Source organism: Poecilia formosa, unplaced genomic scaffold (assembly GCF_000485575.1).
Source record: "Poecilia formosa unplaced genomic scaffold, Poecilia_formosa-5.1.2 Scaffold494, whole genome shotgun sequence".
In the NCBI taxonomy this organism is placed as follows: Eukaryota; Metazoa; Chordata; class Actinopteri; order Cyprinodontiformes; family Poeciliidae; genus Poecilia; species Poecilia formosa.
The window spans coordinates 267,678-288,238 of record NW_006800433.1 but is presented as its reverse complement, the minus strand read 5'-3'; the positions used below and the strand labels follow the sequence as shown (position 1 = coordinate 288,238).

Here is a 20,561-nt window from a genome sequence, read left to right as displayed (position 1 = left end):
GCTTAGTGCTATCAATCAATGGTGCTAAATATGCTAACGGCAGAGAAACAACTCACCGTTTCAGGAAAACTGATTTTACACTGTCATCAGTGGCTATGCTAACTAGCGTTAGCATTGGTGGCAGGCTATGTTGTGGTGAATGAGCTGTAGCGTAACAGAGAGCACCAGGGAGCAGGTGAGCACGAGAGTGATTGACAGCGCTAAGACCCTCTTCCTGTCTCTGATTGGTTGTTTCTGACTGAGTGGTGTATTTCTGCAGTTTGTACTGGGAGCTCTGGGAGAAGCCAACGTAACTCAATCTTTTCCACAGATTGTCTAAATACTGTCATGACATGGTGGTCATTTTAACAAATATGTAAAACAAAATTATAAAAAGAAAAAACTTTTTTTTTCTTTTATAAAAGTTACATTTTTCAGTTTTAACAGAGAATCAGTCATTCAGATTGCAATTTAAAATTGATTGTTTGAAAACTGATCCTTGGAACATTTGGCAGATTAGAAAGAGAATTATCACTTTCCACAAAAACAGTTGCATTCCCATTTACTATGGAAAAGTCACACTGAATGAAATATAATGTAATATATTTGGGAAAGGCTACAGCAGCCTGACGTTCAACATTCTGTAGTGACAATTATTCACAAGTTTCAGCCACTGTAGACAGTTTCCTCTTCATCAGTGGCAGCAATGAGGATGATGCTTCAATCTGTTCTGGCAAAGAAGGAGCTGAGCCAAAAGGCAAAGTTCCTGGATTGACAGTTCTTTGATTTCTCTTTTTACATTTTTTCCTGCATTTTTCACTTGCAAGAAGGCTGTGGTGATGGGCAGGGAAATAAACATTTTGAAGAAAGTCAAGCAAAGGAGCACTATACCGCACACAAACCGAAGTGATGGTGCAGCTGGTGTACACTGGAAAAAATGCTACATTCTATCAAGTATTTTCATCTGGCTGTAGTATAAATATCTTAATATGCTAAAATAGGGCAAAGCTTTCTTGTAACTTACCAGCAAGATATATGAATTCATTTTATGTCAATAATTCTTGAACATTAGTAAAATGTACTAGTTCCACTGGTAGATTATTTCACATGGGGAAAAAAACATCATGTTTTCTATAGTTTTTAACCTGTTTTGAGAAAGATGTGTAGATTGGTTGAAGGACCCAAAGCAACAGGCGAAGATGTGGAGTTCTTTTTGCAGTTTTAATTCAAACTGAAGGATCTAAAAATACAAAAATTCACAGGGAAGGCAGGGAGCCAGAGAGCAACAAAAACAAACAAACAGGAACTGGGAATAAAAAGCCAGCAGGATGAAAGTGGGAAGTGATGGGATTTAAAGGAGGATCCAACCAGGAGTGACAGCAGAGGAAGTGTGTATAAGGTGGGAGAGTGAATGTAGGACAGATGACCTGACTGATGAGCTAACGGGTTGCAGGTGTGAAGGGAGAGAGAGAAAAAGTGACACAGGGGGCGAGGGAGAGTATATTGGGGACTAGGAAATTAATACAACATTAAAGAATAACTAAACTAAACTAGAGTAACAAACAATAACTAGACACAAAAGACAATGTTCAGGGACAACAGCTGAAAAATAACCATTGGCTATTTAGCTAATCCAGAAATGTCAGTTGATATGCATTGTTCCTACCAAATAAATAAAAATAACAGCAGGAGAGGGAGAAGGGTTAGTTGATGGCAGCATTAGCTCCACTGATGTCCTCCTCCTGGAGGGAACCACAGCCAAACACAACACCAGGAAAAAACAAAAGTTAACGTTTGAAATAACAGCAAAAGAAAAAAAAAACGAAGTTGGAGAACAGTAGGAGAAGAACTTTAGGAAATGTGGCCAGTTTGTCCTCCAGTGGCCGAAACCTGAAACAGTTCACTACAGTGATAGTTGAGGATAATCTGAGCCCTTAGAATGAGGCCTGAGAGGCAGAGAGCTGTTCCCAGACTGGTCTGACCTTACTGGAGTTTTTATCCTTCCAGCTGTTCTAACAGGTCACAGCTAGGCTTCCGCAAAGAGGAACCGAAACGGGGTTTTCAGTGTGTTTGTCACATCAATAAATGCCAAGGTCAGTAAAGGACAGGAAAAAAAAACGAGGACAGATTGTGACTGAAATAAAACACGCTGATGGACGAAGCTTACAATTTGTGGGATCTGGGCATAAAGCAAACAAAGGGCAGCTTTTGTAGGGAATAATGCATGTCAGCCGTATCATTGTCCCGCCGCAGCTTTGAACATTGCTGGGGACGTCCGCCGCTCCGCTGTGTCTGTCCTCTTTCTATATTAAAGCCAGTCACCTCAAAGGGAACGGCCTCAAATATTCAACAACTGAATGGCGGTACTGTCATTATGGGCAAAAAAAAAAAAAAAAAACAGGTTTTGGGGGTTTTCGTCGCAGCGACTCGCAGTCCTCCGGTTAGCCGGGACGAGCTGCTGTTTATCTCAGAGCCTTTCTGTGGCTAAACTTAGTCAGTTGTCATTATGGATCTCACTCTCTCTCCCTCATCCGTCCTCCCCCTTTCTGCTCCAGCATTTATTTATTTCTCTCCCAATTTTGCCTTCTAATGACCCATGTTGTGTTGTTGTTTGATGGCTCCCCGGTCGCCCACATCCTGTGAGGAGGATGGGGACGCAGGAGGCCGAGCGCGGGACAAACAGCACAGCAGACCACCTATATGGATAAAAGCCACGAGCAATGGGGACGACATTCCATAAGGGGACACGGAGACTGAAGGTATGAGCAGCAGTGGTGTGTGCACACACTTCGTGACGGCAACACCTTCACAGATGTTCTTATGAAAGCATCAAATTCTTCCCGGCAGGGAGAGGAAATGTTAGCAGGGCAGCTAAAAGTGTGTGATTCATATATGAAATCATGTAAATATGTATTAGTGAGTGCTGAGGGGTCAGGAAGGTATGCAAAGGTGAAAGCGGTCTTTGTGTTTGGAGCCGAGCCCTCTGGTGGACCCTTTTTCAGGCCCGGTAGAGGGGGATCACAGTTAATAACTGTGTGGTGGGCTGTCAGAGGCACTTAGCCTGACGCTGGGCAGGCTGGGCCAGGCTGCCGTCTCCGACTCCTCAGCCTGGACTCTGGAACTCAGCTTTGAGGGAAATGGAGGGAGGGGGAAGGACAAAGATGAGCACACCAATGAGCAAAACACAGAAAACACTCTTTGGGAAAACCTTTCACTGTCATTTCTATTACAAAACAAGCAAAACAAAAGTTTGTCAGTATTCCTCTAATGTAAAAAAAAAACCCCACAGTTTCACAATCATTAAATAAGAAACAGAATTAAAATCAGTTTGAATAAATTTGTACACATAGGTCACTTAGAAACATGATCCTCAAACTACTTCCTGTCTTCTTCTTTGTGGTTTTTGCCAGTAGCAAAATCTCGCTGTTGATCGTCATCATGTGACTCGTGTGATGCAAAAATGTGTGTCCATTGTAGTTTTGTGAAATAAACCAATTTTGATACAGCCAAAAGAATCACCTCATCCTAGAGCAAACATTTTTTTTATTCAAAAACAAGAGTTTTTTCAAAATTGGCTTGTTTTCATTAAGCAAATTTATTTTTGAAATGTCAAATTTAAGGAAGAGTTTTTGTTTATCGGTGCGTGGAGTAAATGTCTGGAATGGATTGAATGATGAGTTCAAAACAAGTACAAATATAAACCAGCTTAAAAAACTGATTAAAATGGAGTTTATTTCAAAATATGTCATATAAGATGACTGTTTTATAGTCCATAAATGCTATTGATTATATAAATAGTGTTTAAATAATTGTACATATTTAAATATAATGTAAAGTGGAAACAAGTTGTCTCTTTTTGATGTTCTGACAGTTAATTGATTATAAATTGATAAGTATGAAAGGGGCAGGACATTATAAAATATTGTATCTTCTACCTGCTCCTTTTCGAACAGAAAATATAAAATTTGCATGACACTCGGGCAAAATAATTTGTTTTCCCTTTTATTTCTTAAGTTTGTTTCATTCTATTTTATTTTGGGATTTTTTCTTTTTTGATTGTCTTTTCTGTCTGTTCGAAATAAAAAATAAATAAATTGCTCAATTATATGGTCAATGGAAATGCAGCTACTGTCTGTTCAGCAAGAAAAACACTGAGCTTAGAAACCTGACTTAGTGTGTCCATAACATAGGCTGCATTTCCATTGACCATATAATTGCACAATTTGACATTTCTAAAATAAATTTGCTTAATGGAAACACAGCAATTCTGAAAAAAAACTTGTTTTTTGATAAAAAGGTTTTGCCAAGTGAGTGAGGAGGTTTATTTCACAAAATTGCAATGGAAACATTGTTTTTGCATCATAATTGACAAGATCAACAACCGAATGTTGCCACAAAGAACCAGAAGACAGGAAGTAGTAGGCATGTTCCTTAATGACTCATCATGTGAATAAACTTATTCACATGTCCATTTCTTATTTAATGGAAACACCACAATTGAGAAATTGTGTGTAATTAACATTAGTGGAATATTGACAAAGCTTTGTGGACATTTGCCACAGAAATGCAGCTTGTGTGACCTGCGGTCTGGTCGGTATCGGCTGGTTTGGGCTGACATGCAGAATTTCAGCAGAATCAACAGAAATGTGTTTAGTTGGTCCTTGAGAATTTACTTAAATGTAGAACCTCATGTAATTATTTAATAAAATTTAAATGAAAGCACATAGACACTTTTTTTTAGAAATGTATTTTTCCTTTTGCATTGTCTCATGATCTTTTAAGATGCGCCTCATTTTGTTGAATCAAAAAAATACTTGTTGGTCAAATTGAAATAATTTTAGATCTAAATCTACCAGGCATATGAATAATCATAAGATTAACAGCAGTGCGTCTCACAGCCATGTCTAATTTTGATGGCCTAGTTCAGGGGTGCCCAATACGTCGATCGCGGAAAGGTTTTGAGTCGATCTCGGCAGATGACAAACTGAACGCCGCCAGGCTGAGACCAGCACTTCCTCTTCTGATTGGCTTATCAAAAATATTCACTAAGATCCTAAATGTTTGTAGCTTCATTAAAAAAGAATAATATATAAAAAGTCAATATATAAAAAGAATAATTATAAAAAGTCAACGAAACCTGTTCAAATTAATAATCTCAGTAATTATTGTTTCAACAAGGTGTTGCGCAATTCAGTGCGTTTCGGGTCCATTAACGGCTTGCGGGGCGCAGGCGGTTGCCACGGCAACGGGTGTGCTAAACGACAAAGAGACAGTAAAAAAGGTAGGAGTGGTTTTGAGTTGATTGTCTGTTCGGGTTGTTTTACCTTTGTTTACCTTTGCTGTGGCTCATTAGACCCACTGTAGTTTCTGAATGTTCAATAAACGACAAAACTTGGACTAATTACCTCGTTCTTTGTGAGTATACATCACAACAAACATCAAAGGACAAATATATTTCATTAAGTTTTAACAAATTCTACCATGATAATTATGTGAAATTTAATTATTTATATCCCGACTTCAGAAGATTTGCCTTTACATTTACTGGGCTCTTTGGTTCCTCCTATCAGTCTGTAGTTTCTCATACTGAGGTCATCAAACCAAATTTCAGATCCACCATAACTGACTGACACCTGCTGGCGTCAGGTTTGGAACCAGCTTCTGACTGAGAAACCAGTAACCTGCTCCCAGTGTCAGAATCTCACTGAGGAAAAAACTGGATTAGTTTTTCTGTCACTTTATTATTTCTGCTATAACTGATGTATATTTGTATATAAAATAAGTCAATAGAGTTTAATTTGCAATTTTTATGTCTTTGTGTCATGAGGTAGATCTCAGGCGGCTGGTGAGAGAAAAAGTAGATCTTGCACTCAAAAAGTTTGGGCACCCATGGCCTAGTTTTATTGTCATATTCATAGATTTGTTATGAATCTTTGCAAAATAAATAAATAAATAAATAATAGAAAACGCACTTAAATCATGTTTACATCAGTAACAACATCAAATTGTCTGCAAATACATATATACATTGCTCCATTTATCTTGTTCTATTTCTTAAGTTTGTTGATTTTTTTTTTTTTTTACTTTATGTCCTGAGAACTGAAGTCAAGTTTCTTTTTGTGCATCTATCTTGGCCAATAAAGCTTATTTTCTAATTCGTCAGCATTTGTAATAAATTTTGTGTTTCTGTCACTGAATCTTAATGTATTGATGTACCTTCAAAAAAAATTCACTGGTACTGAATGCTTTCATTGTTTGTATTGCTTACAAATAAAACAAGTGGAAGAACTGCAGGACAGAAAACGTTCACTGTCGTGACCAGACCAGCTCAGGAAGACAAGTAAAATTTTTATAATATCTATTAAAATTTTCATTTAATTCCTTTTTTTCTGAAACAGGGTTGTAGGTGATCCATTCACAAAATTCAGTCAATACATAAGCCATTGTTTTGCGCTTATCCTGTGATGTCTATTATGCTCTAAAAATGAATAAACAAACAATAAATTAAAATGTGTTTTTTTTTAACACATATTTATTTATTTAATTATTGGGTTTTAATTTTGTTCCTCGATTGAAGAAGATTAATTTTTATTAACTGAATGATTTTGGAGGGGGCCCTCCTGCTGGGGGCGCCACTGTTACCTACGTGGTGAACAAGAGCTTAATGCGGAAGAGACCTTCACACATTTTTGTCAATCTGTTCTACAAAGTTTTATCTTCAGTTGACTGATTTTCATAAAACTGAAAAAATAAAAATACACCACTACCCTAACACCTATAAACAGCAGTCACAGACACACACGCGCGCGCACACACACACAGACATCTTCAGAACAGCAACAGTTCAAACAATCAGATTCCAGTGTGTTCATCATCACAGTTTGGAGCTACTGTCACTGTATCTCCTCTAAGCATGTCATAAAAAAATCAGTTTTCTTTAATTGTTTGTTGGAGGATCTGGTGCTGAAGTTCAGCCCACCCAGTCAGGAAAACATTTCTTTACTGTCAGTGTGAATATTTTTACTCTCAGGAAGAATTTCATTCAATAAAATCTCTTGTTTTCAAAGCCTGTTTTATTCTGGTTTTATTGGTCCTTGACCTTCACTGAGTTAAATATCACCTCCGCTTCTTTCAATAAAACAACAGTCGGAATTAAACTGTCTGCAATTCATAAATCAGGAAATCATTTGCTCGTGTCACTTAAAATATGAAAGGGAATATTGTTTGTTGGTCTTTGAATGATGTTATTTATACACATATCAGTGTGTTGGGGGACTGTCTTCAAACACCGGTTTGAGGTCCACAATGGGGACACTTTACCTGTCTGATGTGCCAGTCACATGGTGGAGAAAACTCACCTTCTCACATTCACATAAAGTCTCAAGGGCCAAATTATAAATATTTGATATTTTCTCCTGACAGAAGGTTGTTTTCTCAGACTGTGCTGTCAATGTGGGAAATTACATCTGTTCCTTTTCTTTACAGATTTCTAGATTTTGACAAAACGATTTAAAAAGAAATTCAATCCAGTCCATCCATTATCTATACACTGTAAAAACACAAAATCTTACCGGGTGTTGTTTTTTGTCTAGTTATCTCAGTACACTTGAAATGAGACAAAACTAACTTACAAGTATGCTTTCGGCAAGACACAGCAGCTTGTTTTAAGTCAGTAATTCCTTAATATTGGTGAAAAAAAATACTAGTTCCAGATTATTTCAATGAGGAGAGGCATTAAGTATTTGGGTTTCTGTCAGATCATTAAAGTCAAATTTAACTCGTGGAAATGATATAATCAGTCAGACAAAAGATAAATGTACTCACTGATTCTGATACTTTAGTAAAATAACAAAAATAATAAAAGGGTAACAACAAATTGCATCGTTACAAATGTACAAACTCAACCAGAATAATAATAATTGTTTTATAATTTAAGGGGTTTTTTAAGCCAATATTCATAAGGTATAAAGTTAAACAGAGCATATTACAATAATTCCAGTGATAATATCTACCGTTTATCTTCACTTGACCCCCAAATTGCTCCAACAGGCTCGCTAGAGAAAAACATCTGCAGTTCACGTTCTGACTAAAACCAGGAGGACAGAGATCATCACTCAGTTCTAGAGTCCTTCACTGCAGCTCTGAGAATATACTGCAAAATACTGTTGCTAGTTTATAAATCACTGAACGGCTTAGCACCACGAGACATTAAAGATCTGCTGTTGTTGTATCAACCTTCCAGACCCTTCAGGTCTTCTGGTTCTTGTTCTGCATCCAGAACCAGAACCAAAACGAGGAGAAACAGCAGCTTCTATGCACCACAAATCTGGAACAAACTTCCAGAAAACTGCAAAAATGCTGCAATACTGAGTTCTTTTAAATGACAGCTAAATGTTCCCCCCTTTTTAAAATGACCTTTTCATTAACAACTAAAACATCATTAATTACATCTTTATGTTTTATGTTTCTATCATGTGAATCACTTTGGATTGATAATTGCTCCATGCATATTAACTTGCTCTCTCAGCTAGAAAGCAAATTGTAAATTGACGATCCATTTATCCATACAGTGAGTGAAGATGGGCAAAAACGGAACGTGCTTTTAGACGGGAAGGGAAAAATCGACAAAGCCAACCATTTAATCCCATATAGCATCTCATCTGTTTGGTCACGGCTCCTCAAGGCCTTTAACGCAACCTGAGGCTGAACACATCGAGACGAGGCTCCATCTCCAGTCATCAGCATCAGATGTTATCAGGTCCACAGCAAAGAACCACGCAGACCTCTTATCTGATCTCCCCCAACCCCTCGTAAAGCGCCATGGACCAATGGAGACCCGTCACATCTTGAGTGGCATTTCCTTCTAAACAATGCTGACGAACAGACTGGCCTTCCTGTCTGTGAACTCCAAAGTCCAGCTCATCCCAGTTTACAAGATTAGATAACTCGCCGTTAAAGGCAGAGTGACTGTTTGCTCAGTGACTCCTCTCTGCCCTAATAGCATCTGATCTAATGGGAGATTGCTGGCTGCTTGTTGACTGTGGAGACCCACACAGTGTCATGGCAATGGCCAAACAACACAGGGAAAACAAAGCAGGGCTGAGCTTTAGTGCCCATAATCACTGGATAAATATCAGCCTCTTTGCTTAAAGCTGCCAGCAATAAATACTGTATATAGCTCTAATTACAGCCGCAATATTGTGCATAACATTAAAACATAAGCTAACCTGACATGAGATGCTAATAGCATTCTGCACTGATTGCACAACAGTTTCTTCAGCAGCCATATTTAGTTAGAACACACTGTTTGTCCCCTTATGGATTTAATCATGTAAATGTTTCAGATAATCCAGCTAATTTTAATTTCAGGAAGATAAAATATGCTGTTTTCAAATCAGGATTGTATTTATTAGGCAAAAAAAAAAAATAAATAAAAAATCTCGTCAACCCAACCTGCCCTGTGTAAAAAAAAGAATTGCCCCTGAAAACCTATTACCTGGTTCCGCCGACCTTGGCGATAATAATTGATATCAAAGGTCTGTGATAACTGGCAGTGAGTCTTGTACCTAGTTGTAGATTATTTTTGACCCACTCCTCTATGCAGAATTATTTTAATTCAATCAGATTAGAGGATTTTACATTATTAATAGCATGCTTGATCACAGAAGCATAATCTAATTTCAGTCTGAATCCGCACAATTTTATGATTCTTGGGAGAAAAGCGACAAACTTATCTGTGGCCGGTGGTCAGTCACATTCCCTCAGGTTGTCTTTCTACAGAATGATCTGAAACAAAGAAAGAAAAAAAAACATAATTTCTTAAGGAGGCAAATACTTTTCCTGCAAATAATCTAAAGATCTGTAATCTTACATTCAGAAGCTCTAACTATTTTCATCAAGCAGGATGGTGCAATTGTACCTGACTTCTTTGCTTAATGGTTTAGCTTAAATGAAAGCTGTGTTGTCAATGCGCTCGTTGTCCTGACAGGCAGAGTGAGAAGAGGTCGGTACAAAAACCAGCAGCCACAACATTTTCAGCGATGAGAACCGTCGATATGTTTATTTGTTTCAGGAGTGGCGGCCATCGAAAGAAGTTCTGGTCAAAATCAACTCTAACATTTGTGGACATGATAAAATAATCAGGAGAAGCGGTGAACATTCTTTGCAGACACGGTCACGCAGCAGAGGTTTTCATTACGGCCAAAGTTCAGACAGCCAGGAGTTAACTGTAGCTTACTCCCTTTCGAAAAATAATAATAATAATAATAAAAAAGACATTTTTGACAAATACTGCATTGCTGTGTTTAGTTAGCTTTGCTTTCTGTTAACTTCACCTAAAATCTGTCAGTCATTATCTTTATGGATTCCTGTGTTGTTGGTCATATCCTCGTCTCTGTTTCCTCTTCATGCAGTTGGTTTCTATCATTTGTTTGAAACATTTCCTGAAAAAAAAAAAAAAAAAAAACTTCAGGAATGAGTTCTTAGCTAATCAGGTTTGTTTGCATCTCTTCCACATCCATCCTGGTTTACAGCCTAAATTTTCTGGAGAGCCTCCAGAGATGAGAGAATAAAATCTCACTATATGTACAGAATTTAACTCTGCTCATAACATAATTAGTCGGAAGCGATTTCTCAGAATCATATAGTGTTATTGTAGCAATTGTGTACAGCATGAATAATTGTAATCAGACTGCAATCCCCCGTGGATCAGCATGGTGTTGTAAACCTCTATTAGCCAAATTCACATGTAACACGATCATTAGCAAAAACCCGCTAATTGAAAGAAAAATCTTTTGTCACGCTAAAAGAAATTACTTAGAAATTCATCAGTAAATGACGATATTGATAAAAGCCATTTTCAGTTTCTATGAATAGTAAATGACAAAGAATGAATGCCGTTCCCAAAGACAGAGCAGCAGAGTGAAGGTTTGAACCACAGAGGTCACAGAATGACCCCCAACCTTCATTTGTGCCTTGGAAATTCAAGGGTGGGCTCATATTGTCCAAAACATCCAGAATGTTTTGAGCAACATGTTTAAGTTGTTGATTTAATTTTGCTTTTGATTCTACTAATTTAGCTTAAGCGTGAATTAAAAAGTTGTCATCTTAACGAGCTTAGCGAAAACCGAGTTGGATTCAACTGTTTGTTGTGTTCAGAAATGAGGTTGGTTTTACTTAGACATCTGTTTGCATGGAGGTGGAGATATTTAATAGGATTTATGCAGATGCGGCGTCTGTATGCGCTGTGATTAGCGATGGAAACTGAAAATAAAACAGGCGCATGTTCAAATATTTATCGGTAGAGACATTTTTATCGCGTGGCACCTCGCTGGCTGTCTGGCTGGGGAAAACAAAATGTAAGCTTAACTCTGTTTTAATAAAAAAATAGTTAAGAAATTAACCTTACTAATGAAGTAGAGATGTTTGGACTGATATGATGTGTTCTCATTCTGAAACTCTTCATACAGATTTTGTTTTTAAGTAAAACATTCCATGTAAAGAGATAGTAAGACATTAGACTGTTATTGAATATCATATTAGGTTCAATTGAAAGGTTATTGTTATTAAATTACTTGCTGTTTTATGGAAGTAATTCCTTTGAATTCATGCCGTCATGTGATCTAATGCAGATAGAAATAAGCTTTTTATAATCAGTTAACCTGAGTATAAAAGCCTGGCTGAACTCTACAGTGTCTGTATTTTGATAGTAGGACAGAAAGATTTGTGTTGCTGCCGTCTGTTTAAAACAATCACTTCCTGCTCACAATCCCCTCATCTGCTTATCCATCATTTCATAAGCACGCATGTCTCTATGTGCATGTTGACATGCTTGGGGTCCTGTTGCAGCAGCCACAGCCTCCCGGGAGCTGCGGGGTTTATAGACGGTAGGCAGAAACATTGGCTGTTCCCTCAAGACAGCCCTCAAATTAAGAGCTAATCAGTTAGCCCCTGGAGCAGGGCTTTCCACAGAGCCCAGACATGCAGACGAATGGGCAGGCAGACCCCCAGGCTTGCAGCAGATTCATCTTACCATCCTCCCCTCTCCTTTCCTCTCCTTTCTCCCTTCTCCTCACCGCAGTGACGAGCCTGGCCTTGTCCCCTCGAAGACCCCTCTTCCTCTTTCTCTCCTCCCTCTGAGATAAAACAGGCCCGGCTGGAGTCGGAGGAAAGTGTCGGCCCTCACTTCACCTCTCCTTTTCCACTCTACCTGGCTCTGTCACCTCGCGCTCCCCTCCTTCCTCTGACGGATGACCAAATTTATTTCTAAATTTGATCAAACTTGAAGCATTTCATACATTTTTTCTTGCATCTTCAAAGGTTTTGTTGTATTTTCAAGCCTCATCGTGCCTTTTTATGACACAGCCAAGTAACTGTCACCTTCAGTTGTAATTAAAACTGAAAATCGTTTATATTTCACACTTTTTCTTGTATCTTCAACAGCTTTGTTCTTTAAAGAGGCGGTATTATGTATTTTCTAGCCACATAGTGCCGATTTATAATACAGTCAAGTAACTGAGTTACCTTCAGTTGTTATAAAAATGTGTTATATCACAAATATGACTTAAAAGAAATTAGTCTTTGGAAATTAATGCCTTCAAATTGGGCCTCTGTCTCTTTAAAAACTCCTCTTCCTGAAGCGCTGCCTTCAGGAAGTCAGCACAACATGGCTCCTCTATTAACCCTTTAACAAACGTTTTTACCAGCGTTTCACTGAGAAGTAGCTCCTATAATGAGACCAGGTGTTGCTAATTTCTGCTGGCTAGTCTGAAGGAGCTGAGTGGGAGATGACTGCTCCGTGAGGGGGAGGAGTTTTGTGAAAATAGCCAGAGCTCTGCGAGAGCAAACTGTTGCGCCGCTCTGCTTTTCAGGAGCTTTCAATCCATAACTTTTACCCCAGAGGAGAGAAAACAAAGAGATAAGATTGACAATTTAATGAGTAAAAATCAGAGAATCAGCCGTTGCTTCGCAGCACTGGACTTGTGCTTCGTTCATCTTAAGAATGAGACCAAGAGAAGCAAAGAAACCCACTCTACGGGGTCTTACCCTGCTTGTGTATTCATACTTTCAACATCATGTGTGACCAAACTGACCTTAACTGGTTTAAGCAGCAAGATAAAAAAAAAAAAAAAATCTCCAGATAAAACGATCAAAGATGACTCCAGATAAAGTGGTGGAGAACGGTTACAGACAGATTCAGCTGAGAGTTTCACCTCCAACCTGAGGAAATGCTCTCAGTGAACATCATTCATTACACTATTAAAGAGAGTTAAGGCACCCCAGAATGGTTGCCAGGGGTGATCCAAGGATTTCCCAAACATAAACTAAAGAATCAAACACCGCAGGTGTGTTTTTGATGAAGGAATAACATTACAACCTGATATGAAGTTCAAAAACATTGATTTTACATGATACTTACTCCCACTGTAAAGCTGTAGTATGTAACTTTTATAGAAAACTATCTTCTTACATATTTGTTTAAAAATATGAGACAGATAATATGTGAAAAAAAATGGAGCTCCTCTGCCTTCTCCCAGTGCTAACTAGAAACAACCAATCAGAGCCAGGAGGCGGGTCTTAGAGCTGTCCATCACCTTTCCATGTGGCAATGCTCATCCCTCCTCTCTCCTTCCCCCCTTACTCTGTGCTACTCTGCAGCTAGCACAGCCTGTCATAAATGCTAAGGCTAGTTAGCATGGCCACCGATGCATAAACAGTTTTCCTTTAGCAATAAGTTGTTTCTCTGCGATTAGCACATTTAGCAGCAAGTATATAAGATTGATTGACAGTGCTAAGCCCCTCCTCCTGGCTGTGTGGTGCATTTCTACAGATGGCAGTAGCAGCTAAGCAAAGAGCTGGAGGAGATCGACCTTTACACAGATTACCTGTCTAACTTTCTGTCACCACATGGGGAGTTTCAGCAAATATGTAAAAAATATATATTTATTTTTACAAATGTTACATACTGCACCTTTAAGTAATAAGTGCTATATCTATGTTGTCTATAAAGTTAAAGTTTGTAGAGAACTAAATAATGCAAAGAAGTGTTTGTAAATGTTTTTTTTGATTAAGTTGTTTTTGATTAAACTCTTACTTTTTTACTTAGTTTCACCTGACTGGATTTCATTAGCAGCTCAACATTAACCAAGCAAAAACATAAAAGAAAAAAGCAAAACATTGCCTTTCCAGTGTAATTACCATCAGTTTTACTAGAACGTCTAAACTACAGCTGCCCTGCACTTTGCTTCTAATACCTGCTGAATTCCCAAAACGTCTCACCCAGCCATTTGGTATGTGTTGCCATGGCACTCGATATTCTCAGGGCAATAAAAGACAAGCAGCAGTGTGAGAAATAAACAATGTCATGATATGACTTTGGAACTTCACTTAATGTGAACAAGGATCTGGCTTTCCCCTCACACACACACACACACACACACACACACTGAATGTTTTGGATCTGTGGAGCTAATGTGATGCTTTGGCAACTAAATCATTGTAACTGAACTCGGCTAATAGATGACACATGGCAGGTTCTGGCAACATCAGATCTTCACTGACTCCATCCCACCTCTCCTCATCTGCTTCATCATTCCTACACACACACACACACACACACACACACGCACACACGCACACACACACAGACAGAGCCCATGTGCCAAACCAGACCACTCACCATACACACTAATGCTTCTGTTCCCCACACAGAGCTCCATCAGTCATGTTCACCTCACTTAAGATCCCCATTTGTTTTCATTTCATTCAAGCATTTGCTGAAACGCCACACACACACACACACACACACGCACACGCACACATGTAGACTTTCTGACTGAGGATGTGGAAGAGTGTCACAACCTGGATCCGGATTTTAGCAAGCTGAAACATCAGGTGAGAAGTGGAGGACTGCGGTGGAGGAAGAATTTTTATGATGTTTATCTGGTATCTGTGCTGCGATTATTTGAACAGCAGTTTTGAGGCCGCAGGGCTCGCTTTGGAATCCTGAACATGTTGATTTTAACTTTCCACAGACAATAAATACCGGCTGATTAAGAGGATACAGCCCGCTTTTTTCCAGCACACACACCTTCCCTGGCATCCTCTGTGTTACAGGGGATTAGAGTGTTTGAAATCTGAACTTTAAGGAGGTGGGTGGGCAGCGACCGCCACACTCGGAGGAGGTGTGTGACGCACAGAGAACCGTCCTCTGTCTGCGCTACCATACCTCTTCTGGCGCTGCTGCAGTCGGCACGGCTCTCAGATGTGGCTGTGATTGTATTCATGTGGCGGCTGCATCACAGAAACATTTGGAAGTCTGTCTGTGTGAAGCAAATCCTGAAAGATCTGAGTGTGTGCTGTCAGAACGAGCAGCTAATCAGGGGCTGAATCTTAAATAACATCTTGCTGAAAGCTGACTGTTTAACAGTGGAGCTATCATGTTTCCCGGTGGAGTCCTTATTAGTAAAAAGACAAATACCGGTTATTTTATTTGACCTTATGGAAAATATAAAAACCCAACATGATAATTCAATTCACATCAATAGTGCCAATTCACAAAAAACTGTAATGTCAAGGCATCTCCAAAAAAAAAAAAAGAAAAAAGACAATTCAATCACACTTACATTCCTGTTGATCTTAGTTATCAAACTGTTCAGTAAGCTCAATTAATTTGGTATTTAAAACTTTAAGATTTTTCTGTTTTTCATTTGCAGTTTCAAATAGAGAATCATAAAACATTTTCTATTGACAATGTAGTGAAGTCTAACTAAAGGTCACATCATGAATTAGTCTTAAAGTCAATACACTTGGACAGAAAAGAGTAATATCTTATAAGTAGCTTTCCTATTCGGGATCAACTATCAGTAATCCACAGGATTGGATAACACCACAGACCTGACCCGATTTGTGATCTACCAGTAGGACCTGCAGCTGTACGGCTGAAAACTGTGTGTAAATGTTCCTTTAAATTTTAGTTGCTGGATATTATTATTATTATTATCATTATTATTATTATTATTATTATTATTATTATTATTAGTTAACCCCCTTTACTATTAACAACACTGTGGTGGAAAAAGGGTATAAAACTAAATGTTATTGGTCAGTTTACATTTGCTTATTTGGCGGCTTGGGGCTCTTTCTGTTATCTAAATATGACTTTGCAGTTAAGCTAGCTAAAAATAAATAACCGGAGTTTTAACCCTTCTGCAGTTCTGAGGCCTGAAATTTTCACCACGTGCGTAGTAGAGGCGGGGTCGCCGGTTTAACAGTTTTTTTTTATTTTTATTTCCCCCATGAACGGAAGATCTAAGTCACCCGGTTGATCTACCGTGACATTTGCCAGCTCATCCTGAGCGTCGAGCCAAGACGCTCACAATTGGCTAAACAGTTAAATCTAGTCGCCAGAAAGAGTAGAACAAAAGCAAAAATTACCACTTCACCTCCTCCTCCTGTGGAAGTCTCAGAAACACCACCTGAACCTCCATCCTCCTCCTCCCAGGGATCACACAGGTAGGATTTGCTTTCCTGTCTTTGTTATTTAATGTAATATGTAAAAAAAAAAAAAAAAAAAGAGGTGGGAAAAGTGTCATCTGCAAGCTCTAAGACAACTAAAACTGTGACGTTTTGAATGCTCTTGCTGCTGCGAATGCTAAGGCTAGTTAGCATGGCTACATTGATGACAGTAGGTTGTTCTTTTTGGCTGTTTTTGGTAGAGAGCTGTGCATTTCTTCAGTCGGCAATAGTATCTCATGAAGGGAGCTCAATATTTTCACAGATTATGTCTCATATTATACTGTCAACATAGTGGCAGTTTTAACAAATATAACTACAGCTAATATGTATTAAAGAACTGTACTGCTGTGAATTTTGTCAAAAATATAGTTAGACATTTCATTTTACCATCCAAGCATTGGTGGTTTTCCTTTCACAAGGCCCTTTTCCAAAAATACAATCGTAAAAGGTACCTGGTATCCAAACAGTTAGGAAAAAAATAACCAAATGTATTGGTAAAATTTCTAATTCATCACACAAGTCGATTTGATATTTTTTTTATTGTTATATTTTACCTTTGTGTGAATCTATGCTTCCATTGACCTGACTATTCTGTTCTCTGATAACATTAAAACAGATAGAGCCTAGACTGAGCAGAATGTGAGAACAGATTGAAATTTAAAGTCACAATTCTGATATATTTTTATGGTTCGGTATTAGTACCTCCGACTGTTTCATGGGGGTGAGGGGAAGTATTTGGGGTCCACTTATAGCTAAACTCATCATCTTCTTATTTTTAAGAAAAATAATCCCCACTGTTATCTCTGACAAACTGATGCAGGGGGGGAGTTGTCCCGTCAGACGGTCAATTCCTGAAACCACACACACACTCGCACACAAAAAAAGACTTGGAAATTCGCTTTGCTGCAGCAGTCTGGTGGTGTTGCACTGATTCCACACAGAATAAAACACCTGTGGGTTCCAGCCGACCCCCTCTCTTAAAACCATGGGACGGTGGAAAGGGCTTGATCTTTACATCACGTTATAATTTTATTCCTTCATCAAAAACATACCTGGAGTGTTGCTTTGATTCTTTCATGCATGTTTGAGAAATCCTTTAATTTCAACATGTTAAATTACAAAGTCAAATTTCTTTTAAGTCCTATTTGACATGTACAGCATTTTTACTACAACTGAAGGTAAGACAGTGATCTAAAATGGCACAATGTGCCTGGTAAACACATAATACTGCCCCTTTAAGTGCGACGGGATTTTTGTGCATCCGATCCTGAAGCAGTGAAGTGTCAAACATGCTGGTCGTGACTCCAGTCTGAACACGATGAACCGGCAGCTCCTGCCCACCCTGCGCTGGGATATAACATTTCACCAGTTTAGATTAACTCACTCTGACCCATCAACACATGTGGAAGTGACCCTCAGACGCCTCTCACAGACCCATTGGCTGAGTAGCGTATGTGTGGGTTTGTGTGTGTGTGTGTGTGTGTGAGACAGAGGAAGTGCGTGGAGCAGCTGATGCAGTGTGTGCTATGTTAACCCGTCCAAGGGCAGCAAAGCAATAACAAACACAAGATCACAGCACTGAGGTGACCTCTGACCCTGCACCCTCCACACAGCCGGCCAGATCACTATCACTCTGACAGTCGCTGAACAGTATCACACACACACACGCACACACACAGCCACTCTAAATACTTGCCATCATGGGTGTCCCTCAATTCGTGTTTTCAATCATTGACTTCCCCTGGAGAAATCAGAGGGTCTGCTCGGCGCTGCCCCACAGTAAATGATTGACGTGTATTTTGAATGGAGGGCTCCGCCCAATCAGACAGGAAGTGTGAAGCGGAATCATCTCCTGCGGGCGGCCGCGGCAGGACACGAGGAGCTGGACACGAGACGAGACGTGACCCAGCGAGCGTCAAGGTAGGACCTGCAGGATGACCTCTGACCTCAAACTGGAAGCACACACACACACACACACACACACACCTTCATTGGTGCTTTCCATCTTCACGCTTCGCCCGGCGGTTTCGCAGACGCATCGGTTGCGGCTCTGCGGTAAGCCGCCGTTCAAGGGAGGATGAAGGCTCTCAGAGGGTTTTTTTTTTTTTGATTCGCCGGTGAATCCTGCTGGACCAACAGTTGGAGATGTTTGGGTTTCTAGTTTAGCACTTTTTTTTTTTTTTTGTCCCTCTTTGCTTCCCATCAGCCTGCGGAGGCTCAGCGTCTGGCTCAGTTGAGTAAACCCTGAGCTCCAAACACTGAACACACACTCCAGACTTCATCACAGAGACCTCCACTGTTTTGTAGATCGTGCCCCCCCCCACCTCCTGCTCTCCCCCACTTCCACCAAATGAGAATTGAATTTCTTTTTCTTTTTGTTTATGTTATCATTTTGTCGATCTTACCAGAAGTGGACCATGGAGGGAAGTAAACGGGGGGCAGAGTGGGGCTCACACACACTTTAATGAAGTATTTACAGATAATTCCAGCTGTCAAATACTTGAGCTGGATGACATAGTGCAGAGTGCTGACGTTTAGAAGTGCCCCCCCCCCCCCAATGGCCCCCTCCTCCTCGTTAAGCAGGCGGATTTGATTTCAGGTAAGAACTTGTTGCTGGGTGGAAAAGCGAGCGGCGGGGGCTTTTACTGAAAGGAAAACAATCGTTGGTGTTGCGGATTGGAGCTGGAAGCAGGAGGCCGGGCGCAGAGAGCTGCTGTCTGCCCAGGAACACGGCCGCCCTGATGGGTCCTGGACGCCGAGCGCCCAGAACCTCTCCGGCTCTGAGCACGGCTTTTTACTCAAAGGCCATGAAGTCATCAGGAGTCGCTGCTGATCATTTGAGTTGAGCAGAAATGTTGACATGGAATACGAAACCTGAAGACAGGCTGTTTTTTTTTTTGTTTTTTTTTAAACTTCACATTTATTTTTGTGGAGTTGGGAAAAAATAATCTTCGAGGCTTTAAGGGTCAGCTCAGCCTCACAGTTACTGGCTGATTAAGACTCCGTTATGACTGAACCAGGAAACACAAATAACAGAATACCGATGAATATTAAAAGGTTCTGATCAGATTCCACCTGCTGAAATAATGAATTCATGCCTTTTAGGAATACATGGATGAATATAAATAATATATACATAACTACACTAAGCACATGTAATAATAAATAGAAACAGTTGAGAACACACATTCATATTCAGGCTATAATATTAACAACCATTATTAATAAAACCTTTATAAGTTCCCAAAAGAAACAAACAAAATAGACAACATAATTATTTGTTCAATATCTAAATAATTATAAAACAATTTAACACATAGATATACTTTTAATAATAATATCAGATTTTTTTTATTATTGATATAATTATGCAAATATTTTTTTATGAATAATTAATTTATGTATTTGTTCCTAAATCTGAAGTGACACGAAATATTTAATAAGGAATACAAAGGAATAATTCTAATAATAATAATAATAATGAAGTAATTAATTTAGAAAAGCCGTGTTTGCTGACGGCGGCGGGTTTAAAGCTGCGGGTTCGCCGCCTCTCAGTGAAAAATGGCGCAGAGCAGCAATAATGGATCCGTGATCCGTGACCTGAGCATGGAAGCAATTAGCGGGCGGCCCGAAAGTGACAAATTAAAGACAAATTAATGCTCCGCGGAAACGAGATCCAACCTTTAAAAACAAGCCATTTGGGCCGTTTGGGGCCATCAGCTCCTCTTTAGTGCCGCGGCGGAGCCACGCAGAACCCACGCAGCTCCCGGGCCCCCAGGAGCCCCGAACCCTCTGACAGACACTAAACCTCCTCTGATACCTTCAGTTCCTCTGAAGAAACACGCATCTGCACTCTTTTGTTCTTTCTTTTCTTTTGTTTTCTGTTCTTTTCTTTTTTTTCTTTTTCTCAATTCCGTGCTTTTCCCCAAACGACTATATTTATTTTAAATGGAAACTTTAGTAATCATAACCCTGACAAAAAACAATACAAATAATTTTAGCAAAATTATTGGTGCAAAATTATTATTATTATTATTATTATTATTATTATTATTATTATTATTATT

The 20,561-nt window shown here is 39.3% G+C and overlaps 1 long non-coding RNA gene across 2 annotated transcripts; it reads right to left on the bottom strand.

Annotated features, from left to right (window-relative positions):
- Positions 1-1,124: 1,124 nt before the first annotated feature.
- LOC107833989 (uncharacterized) lies at positions 1,125-16,570 on the bottom strand. Of its 2 annotated transcripts, none has more exons than XR_001659754.1 (3): positions 16,414-16,570; positions 9,677-9,765; positions 1,125-1,210 (listed from the first exon to the last, which is right to left on the bottom strand). It is a non-coding gene; the product is annotated as an uncharacterized LOC107833989 (long non-coding RNA). The 2 variants fall into 2 exon arrangements; XR_001659755.1 differs by lacking the exon at positions 1,125-1,210 and adding an exon at positions 7,343-7,468.
- Positions 16,571-20,561: the final 3,991 nt, after the last annotated feature.